Below are 9,555 nucleotides of genomic sequence, written 5' to 3'. Positions count from 1 at the left end.
TAGTGTGTAGTAATAGGGAATTATTGTGAAGGTGGCTCTATGAGCGCTCTGCCAGGCACGAAAGTGTGATTTACAGAGTATCCTTGTAGATGTAGATGTAGACAGCAATTCCACCCTTTTACCTGCAGAAGGCCACGCTTAGACTACCGTAGACAGTACAATTTCTGTCTATAAGGTACATTACATACGTAGAATTGTGGACAGTTGGGAATGTGAGTCTCACGGGAAGCGTGCAAGGGATAAGTCCCTGCAGTCGCGCTATTCATCTGTGTCCTCGGTGGCTCAGATGGATAAAGCGTCTGCCATGTAAGCAGGAGATCCCGGGTTCGAGTCCCGGTCGGGGCACACATTTTCAGCTGTCCACATCGAGGTATATCAACAACACCTGTCGGCAGCTGAGGGTTTCAGTTAGTCATCATTTATCTCTGTAAGGGATTACTCGAGCGCCATGATTAGGGCGCATTGTTCGGTTCAAATGGTTCAAATGGCTCTGAGCACTATGGGACTTAACATCTGTGGTCATCAGTCCCCTAGAACTTAGAACTACTTAAACCTAACTAACCTAAGGACATCACACACATCCATGCCCGAGGCAGGATTCGAACCTGCGACCGTAGCAGTCGCGCGGTTCCGGACTGCGCGCCTAGAACCGCTAGACCACCGCGGCCGGCGCATTGTTCGGTCATCGGGCTCCGTTGGCGGATGAAAGCTTCTTTACCCATGCGGTTATCGTGCGTGCTAATAACATGTACATGTGGGCGTATGAGAATCATCGCGCAACTACAGTAAGAGGATAAAAAATGGTTCAAATGGCTCTGAGCACTATGGGACTTAACATCTGTGGTCATCAGTCCCCTAGAACTTAGAACTACTTAAACCTAACTAACCTAAGGACATCACACACATCCATGCCCGAGGCAGGATTCGAACCTGCGACCGTAGCAGTCGCGCGGTTCCGCACTGAGCGCCTAGAACCGCTAGACCACCGCGGCCGGCAGTAAGAGGATATTAACACTGTTTTGTAGCGAACATTTCTTGTGGCATAGTGGACAATCAGTTACTTGGATTTCATGTTATTCCACAATGTCTGACTGGCAGAATGTATCGACAGTATTTGGAACGTGAACTGGGTGGTCTGCTTCATGATGGTCCATTCGCTACACGAGCCAACTTAAGGTCTATGCGTGACGGTGTCCCTGGACACTTCAGTCGGCAGGCAACAGGGTATCTCGATGTTGCTTAACCCGGTAAGTGGATAGGTCACGCAGAATCAGTTGTTTGGCCCGCCAGATTTTCGGATCTTAACCCCTTGGATTTTTACCTTTGGGCTGTCTCGAGGACCTCCTGTATGGTATTGCAAATGAGACTGCAGCACATGCACAGCAGCGAACTGAAAATGGCTGTGCACAATTATATGAACAGCACCTACAACAGTCAGAGAGCGGTAAGATGTCGAGTATGTCGCTGTCTTCGTCTACATGTACATCGTTTTGAACATGTTCCTGGATACGTATAGTACGGAGTTGTGCTGGATTTCTGGTCCCTTAGCATCGTTGCTTTCTGACAAGAAGTAATTTTGGGTTGTTTGTGATAAGCTTTTGAGCTTATCTCGGAAAAAAAGCACTAAGGGTGTACAGTTACTTTTGAATCACCTTGTCTACTCTGCAAGTGACATAACTTAATTCTGTATAATTAATTTTGGAGCTATAGCTCCAAATATGTTACACTGTAAGCATTTCATTTCTGTTTCACCGACTGGTGATCGTGGCTCTGGTCTTACAGCCGTATTCGCTACTAAAAGGTCTATGAGTAAGCGTGATACGTGAAAATAAAACGTCATGGATGAATGACGTTGTGCAGGAGCTTGACTATGTCAGTATCTCAGAACCGCCCTGACAAGTACTGCTACAAAACTGTTGACGTCATCCTGAGAGCCAACATGCAACCACACGTTCGGTGTTGCAGCCATACGGTAGAGCGCGCAGGCCTCCAGCTGCCGCCAGTAGCCGTATCTCCGCTATTTACTCTGCGGGGATCTCGCCTCGCAGCTCCGCCTAACCAATCAAATTCTCTAAATCAAGAGCTGATCAAAGCCCTGGAGTGCCGCCCGGCGTTGCGGCGCCCGCGTATGGAGTGGGTGGAGGAGGCGGCACGGAGGCCGAGGGGGAATTTTATTACGTCGCCGTGGAAACGGCGGGCCGCGCCCATTGGCTGCGAACCGTTGCCATAGCAACGCCCCTCCGGCCAGCCGGCCGGGCGCGCGCTGCCCCCTTTTGGCGGCGTAATCGCGAGGGGAAGTCCGGGCTGAGGTGGGGTCGGGTTGGACTTGGCAGGGGGGTGGAGAGGGGGGGGACTTTTTATTATTTATTCCGCGCCTCCGCTCGCGTGGCTCCTCCCCAGCCGGGAAGCGGGGGGAGCGAGGGAAGAATCCAGAACGATTTTTCCCGCCTCTGCGCTCGCTGCCAGCAGTGCGGCGAGCGGATAGAGGATGGAAGCGAGGCGACGCGAGGAAGCATGCGGGGAACGGTCGAGACCGATAACAGGGGGAGTAGAGGTGGAACAGGGCGGGGGCGACGTGCGTTATTGACTCGCCCCGCAACCGCGCCGAGCTTCCTCCACCTCCCACCCCCGCCCCCCTTGCAGAAGCCGCGGCGGCGGCGGGGGTTAATCGGCCGGTTTAAATTCTGCGCGGCGAGCTCATTGTCGCTCGAGCCTCGCTCCGGAATCTGGTTTGCCTTCGGGGCGCAAATTAACTCCTAACAGGGCGCGGCCGGAACCTCGCAAAGGCCAAGTGCGGTAATCCGAAGACGCAAATATCGCCGAAATAGAGCTGAGACTACCGGCTCTGTTGGTGCGCCTTTGAGATCTTGCAACAGGTTGGGCGTCTCCAAGAAAGTGGAGAGGGCGATCCTGAAATTTCCCCGAATCGATCTGCTACGACTAAGGATGTGCAACAATGGTTTTTCGACACGTACGTTGAATTCAAGACGTATCTAACTGAATGGAAAGCTTTTCAAACTGTTGTGGCAAGTATTGTCTACATCTACATGGATACTCTGAAAATCTCATTTAAGTGCCTTGCAGAGGGTTCATCAAAGCACCTCCACAATTCTCCATTATTCCAATTTGGTATAGCGCACGGAAAGAATAAACACCTATATCTTACTGCACGAGCTCTGATTTCCCTTACTTTATCTTGGTGATCGTTCCTCCCTATGTCGGTGTAAACAAAATATTTTCGCATTCGGAGGAGAAAGTTGGTGATTGGAATTTCGTGAGAAGAAAACGCCTTTCTTTTAATGATGTGCATCCCAAATCCTGTATCATTTCTATGACACTCTGTCCCATATTTCGCGATAATTCAAAAGTGCTGCCTTTCTTTGAACTTTTTCGATGTACTCCGTCAGTCCTATCTGGCAAGTATCTCACACCGCGCAGCAGTATTCTAGTGGGTGAATAAGACTTACTGATGTTGTAAATAGGGCAATGAAACATACAAGTCCAGGTCTAAAATTTCGAAAATAATGCCCGGAGCAGCGCAGAATTACGAATTAATTACTTCTGTTCCATGGCTTAGAAGGATATGACTTTAAGCAAAGGTTTCTCTGAGACTGATTTCGAAGGAGAAAATTAATCTCTATCTACGAGAAAGTGCTGCTGAATGTTGTAGCAAAGCTGCTGCGTGCTTACAGCTGTTCGGCATGCTAGTGGTAAACATTCACAAAATTTCACTTTCTTTCTCTAACCGGCACGTAATTTGGAATCTGTCTGAAAAGGAAGTTTTAGAGGGAAACGTGTTGTCACTTTATTAGCACACCCTTTGTTCCACATCATCCACGCAAATATCTCTAAGCAAAAACATGATTCTTTTTCCATAGAATTTCGACCGAGAAACTGTGTACGCTATAACAGCAAAGCTCTTCAGTGTCCGGTTACAAAGCAAAGTTTATAAGTAGAATTGAAAGGTTACCGTCTGCTTCGTGGGAATCGTGGCAAAGGGGCGCCAGATGAAAGATTACTGTTTTGTGGGAATCCAACAAACTTTCTTGCAATAAACCTAGCAGAGGGCGCCAGATGAAAGTTAACAGTGTTATTGTGTAGGAGAAAAAACTATGCACGCTCGTATTTCTGCTTTACGCAGCCCTCGTGATTTTTGTGGATTTTCTTGTTTCTACACTGGTCCACAACAAGGCGGAAACCGACACCTGACATCGGCATTGCAACTAGCCCTCAATGGAAGTGGCGCAACGGATAACTGGGGGAGGGGTACACGAGAGCGTTACCTAGAAAACAGAGCGTGTCCTATTTCGCACGTTACTAAGCAGGGTGCTGAAGGACTCACACGCTGATGTGTGGGTCCCTGCGTTCTATATCTTTTTTTTATTTTTAAAACCCTTTTCCTTTTATAAATGAGTACTCTTAAATTTACTTCATTGTGATTTCAGGGTATGTTAAAGATTGATGATCATTCATAACCTATTTATTTTAAACATAATCATTCGACTTTACAGCAATTACAGAAATTTGTCCACTTTACAGAGATTACGTTTTTACAACTTATAGCTTGGCAATCTTGTGTGCTAATCTGCAATCACATTGTTTTACGGGCAAGATGGAACCGCATTTGTCCAATTGTGTACCATCAAATTCTACCATTACTTTACAAAAAACATCCACTATATGAGAGGAGGGTAGCGAACAAACCAGGGACCAGACACATTGACAGCCGGCCTGTGTGGCCGAGCGGTTTTAGGCGCTTCAGTCTGGAACCATGTGATCGCTACGGTCGCAGGTTCGAATCCTGCCTCGGGCATGGATGTGTGTGATATCCTTAGATTAGTTAGGTTTAAGTAGTTCTAAGTTCTAGCGGACTGATGACCTGAGATGTTAAGTCCCATAGTGCTCAGAGCCATTTGAACCATTTGAACACACTGGCAAAGGGGTCTAAGGAGTTTAGCGGAGAGATATCTGTTTTGTCGCTATTTGAAACTCGTGCCCACCGACAACGAACGATCGACCACTTGGAACTACGGTACATCTAACTACAAAGGGAGTGGAGACGACAATTAATTTAACTATGCCGTGAGGCGGCGCACTGCGATGTGACTGTTCGATGTTATAATTTGGCTACTCAGTGATGACCAAGTTCACTATTACCAGCACGGGGCACACCACATGTTCTAAGACCCCCTTCGCACAAAGAAACATTTTTACAGTTCAATTTTTCGACCAAAACAAATCACTCGCGTTTGAATATACTTCTTTGCACTCGATTTACGCGATAGAATTTATGCATTGGAGCTATTGGTGAGTCTTTGTAGCTTACGATACCACATGGATTTGTACAAAGGATGGGAGCCTACTCTGTTTCCACACAAAATTCCCGAAATAAACGAGAAAGCAATCATTACGTATATTCATTTCCCTACATAATCTGAAGCTGGAAATAAAATAGAATTTGTTCAAATATTCAAATACCTTTCTTCTGTGAACACCGAGACAGACGCACTGAGGGTACATCTGCTCACTTACCCGTCTTCTGTAGAACTCTTAGAATATGGCGGGCACCTGGAGGTCTTCGTAGTCCCCGGTGGAAGGGATAGTCGAACCACTTGGGCGTGACCAACCTCTCCACCCCAAATCTCACTGGAACGTCTTTGACTTCGACCTCCCTGTGCTGTATCTCTGATCCCCTAACCAGGAGTAAGGTTGGCACTACTATACTACAGAACTACTTCTGCTGTTTCCCAATTAGTATTTGGCCACGCTTTATGGAAAGGCGGGAGGAGGATTAGGAATGTTCACGTGCATGATTTGCATTAAAGTACAAGTAAAATATGATAGCCGACATATGTAAATGTGTATAATGAAAACTAACACACTCTCCATCCGTCCACATGGGGTTCCGCTGCACCCGCGGCTGCCGCGTCGTGCAATAAATTGGCGGCGGAGCCGCCTCAGTTGGTATTCCCGGTGTGAGCGAGCAACGAAACCTGCTGCTTATGCAGCGGTAACTACTGTACCGTTTCAGAATAATGTAAGCGACACAGAACACGAAAAAGGCAGTAGTGTTTGACTACAAAATTATTGAGTAACAAGTGTTATTAAGGGAGGCATCCGAAATGTAAAGGCTGTTAGGTCATAAGAAAACTACATTCGATAGAAAAAGCTTTAGTTGTCGGTTTTAGTCTCCTAGAAACCTCGGCCACACTTCACTTAACTGCGTGATTGCCGTTCGCTTCATAGCACTTTTCGTAACGTTGCACTATCTTCCTCAACCCCTGTGGACTGAAGTTCTCCAACTGGCAACTGAACCATTTAATAAAGGGGATTTTTGGTCCCAACTTCTACCATTGTCTACCAAGCAACTGTTTCAAATCTGACAGACTCAGTGATGGTCTCTCGATGTCAAATCGGAATCATAGAGCGGATGGTCGAATACTTCCCAACGGAAATGGTGAACCTTATCCATAGCAAGTGCAGTGGTTTACGAGGGAGAACCATCTCGTACGATATTTTCCTGTACCTTTGTTACTGCCTCGTTGCCAGTTTAGTGAGCGCTTTGCACTACACGTCAACTGTAAATGTAGACCCTCGTTCCATTAAATCAACTAAAAGAACACTCATTTCGTCCCAGAAAAAGGTAACCATAATTTTTCCATTTAAGTATAGAGACTGCTTAATTTTTTTCTTTTTTGGCGATTTTGAATGGTGTCACTGCTCTGACATTTTTGACTTTGCTTTCTTGTACGATATACACGGCTTTTCATTCGTAGTAATGAAGGAAAACAAATCATGCACTCTTATATCTTGCCGACAGCGCTCCGAAAATGCAGGTCTGTTTGACATTTTTACCCTTTGTGTTGACAGGTAAAAACATTGCCCAACAAGTAAAAATGGGTAGGATGATAGGAAATGAAACTTCACAGGTTGAGAGGGCATCTGGCTTTATTTCACTGATTACAAATTCGAGTCAAACTTACAAAAGACTTCGCAGTATGAACCCATTTATCAATATGACGTTGCACCCTCTCTGATCTGGATGCATGCACTGATTCTGGGTCTATGGTATCCTCACCTTCGGCATACTGGATCACAACTGTTGTAACTGTTCCTGGATATTGGTACTGTTACGTAGTTGATTTCCGATATAACTGCACATATACTCTATCAGGGACAGATATGGGTTATCTCGCTGACCGCTGGACCGCCCCTAAATGACGCAAACAGTTCGCAGAGATACCTGCAATGTGTGGACGAGCGTTATCCTGTAGAAAAATGGCACCGTGATACTGTCGCACAGGGGATGTCATATAAGGATGCAGGGTGTTCGTAACGTTCTGCTGTGCTGTCACAGTTCCTTCAGTCACTACCAGCCGTGAACTGAAGTCATACTTGCCGGCTCCCAATATCGTGATGACAGTACTAAAACCGCTGTGCCTCTCCAAAACATTGGAAGAATGTCGCCCCTCCCACGTCACGACCATACTCGCCGACCACGGTTATCCAGGACAGAGCAGAACCATATTCGTCGCTGAACACAATGCGACGCCATTTATCAGTACTCCATGCTTTCCGGTGATACCACTACAGGAACAGCCCTTTATGTTGTGGTGTTAACGCCAGCCTACGCATGGGACGGTAATTCCCTGGCCTGGTTGCTCATAGTCTCCAACCAATGATGCAGGATGACACAGTTACAGGGAGCCCGTTATTTGTTTTCCGATGGCAGGCTCGGTTGTGAAGGAATTTCGATGGGCCTGGAGCACAATACGATGATCCTCCTTTGTGATATACAAACGTGCTCGACTGGAACCGTGGCAATGAACGTGCCTGTTCTCAAGGTCCCATGCAGTCCAATATTGGGCCACTGTGGCTTCTGAATGCCCTACAAATCTAAATTTTGCACGGTTCGACTAGCCGGTCAAATGTACATCCACAATAATGCCCCTTTCAAACGATGCCAATTGCTGCTAATGCTACCTCACACGAGTACAACTATTCTCTGTAAATAAATAAATGTCGTGTGACTAGGGCCTCCCGTCGGGTAGAACTTCCGCCGGGTGCAAGTCTTTCGATTTGACGCCACTTCGGCGACTTGCGCGTCGATGGGGATGAAATGATGATTAGGACAACACAACACCCAGTCCCTGAGCGGAGAAAATCTCCGACCCAGCCGGGAATCGAACCCAGGTCCTTAGGATTGACATTCTGTCGCGCTGACCACTCAGTTACCGGGGGCGGACATCTATTCTCTGTGTCCTTTACATTGATCGCTCAACATACGATGGGTGTTTGAAAAGTCCATGCAAACTCCGAGAGATGGCACCACCGGCGCGTATCGAGATCATTTTTAGTTAATAGCATCACTGGAAATAATGCACACCAAGTTTCAGCCATATTGGTCTATTTCTTTGTGTTTAGCACTCGTGTGAATCAAGGAAGTCGAGGGATTGTCAAAAAATGGACGAAAAATAATTTCGTGTGGTGATTAAACATAACTTTATGAAAGGTAAAAGTCTCAGGAGAATAAAGAGAAGCTTGACAAACATTACGGTGACTCTGCGCCTTCGATTAGAACAGTTTATAAGTGGTTTCAAAATTTTCGTTCTGGCTATATGGGCATAAGTGATGCTGAACGTTCTGGACGCCCTGTGGAGGTTATGACTGCAGAAATCATTATAAAATCCATGATATTGTGATGGATGACAGAAGAGTTAAGGTGCGTGAGATTGCTAGTGCTGTGGGAATCTCGATTGAATTACGGGTACGTAATATTTTGCATAAACATTTGGACATGAGAAATCTATTCACGAGATGAGTTCTGCGATTGCTCACGCTTGACCAAAAACGGAATCGTGTGAAGTGTTGCAAGGATGGTTTGCAGCTGTTCAGGAAGAATCCGCAGGACTTTAAGCGTAGATTCGTCACTGTGGATGAAATATGGATACATCACTAGACTCCTAAAACCAAACAACAATCTAAACAATGGGTTACCAAGGGAGAATCGGCACCAAAAAAGGCGAAGACCATTCCTTCGGCTGGAAAGGTTATGGCGACTGTTTTTTGGGATTCGCAAGGGATAATCCTCATCGACTGTTTGGAAAAGGGTAAAACTATTACAGGTGAGTATTATTCATCGTTATTGGACCGTTTGAAAACCGAGCTGCAAGAAAAACGCCGGCGATTGGGTTGCCAAAAGAGTCCTTTCCCATTACGACAATGCACCAGCACACACCTCAGCAGTTGTGGTCGCAAAATTAATGGAAACAGGATTCCAACTCGTTTCACATCCCCCCTATTCTCCAGACTTGGCTTCCTCGAAATACTATTTGTTCTCCAGTTTGAAGAAATGGCTGGCGGGACAAAGACTTTATTCAAACGATGTGATTACAGCATCTATAGCTATTTTGCAGACTTGGACAGTTCCCATTATTCGGAAGGGGTCAACAAATTAGAACAGCGGTGGACAAAATGTATAAGTCCAAAAGGAGACTATGTCGAAAAATAAAAAAGGTTAACCCCATACACGTAAGTAGTTTTTATTTTTGTACG

The 9,555-nt window shown here is 46.2% G+C and overlaps 1 non-coding gene across 1 annotated transcript; it reads left to right on the top strand.

Annotated features, from left to right (window-relative positions):
* Window positions 1-271: 271 nt before the first annotated feature.
* Trnat-ugu lies at window positions 272-345 on the top strand. Its single transcript has one exon. It is a non-coding gene; the product is annotated as a tRNA-Thr (tRNA).
* The last annotated feature ends 9,210 nt before the right edge of the window (window positions 346-9,555 follow it).

This window comes from Schistocerca piceifrons, chromosome 8, assembly GCF_021461385.2.
Source record: "Schistocerca piceifrons isolate TAMUIC-IGC-003096 chromosome 8, iqSchPice1.1, whole genome shotgun sequence".
In the NCBI taxonomy this organism is placed as follows: Eukaryota; Metazoa; Arthropoda; class Insecta; order Orthoptera; family Acrididae; genus Schistocerca; species Schistocerca piceifrons.
This window is presented reverse-complemented; position numbering and strand designations above follow the sequence as displayed.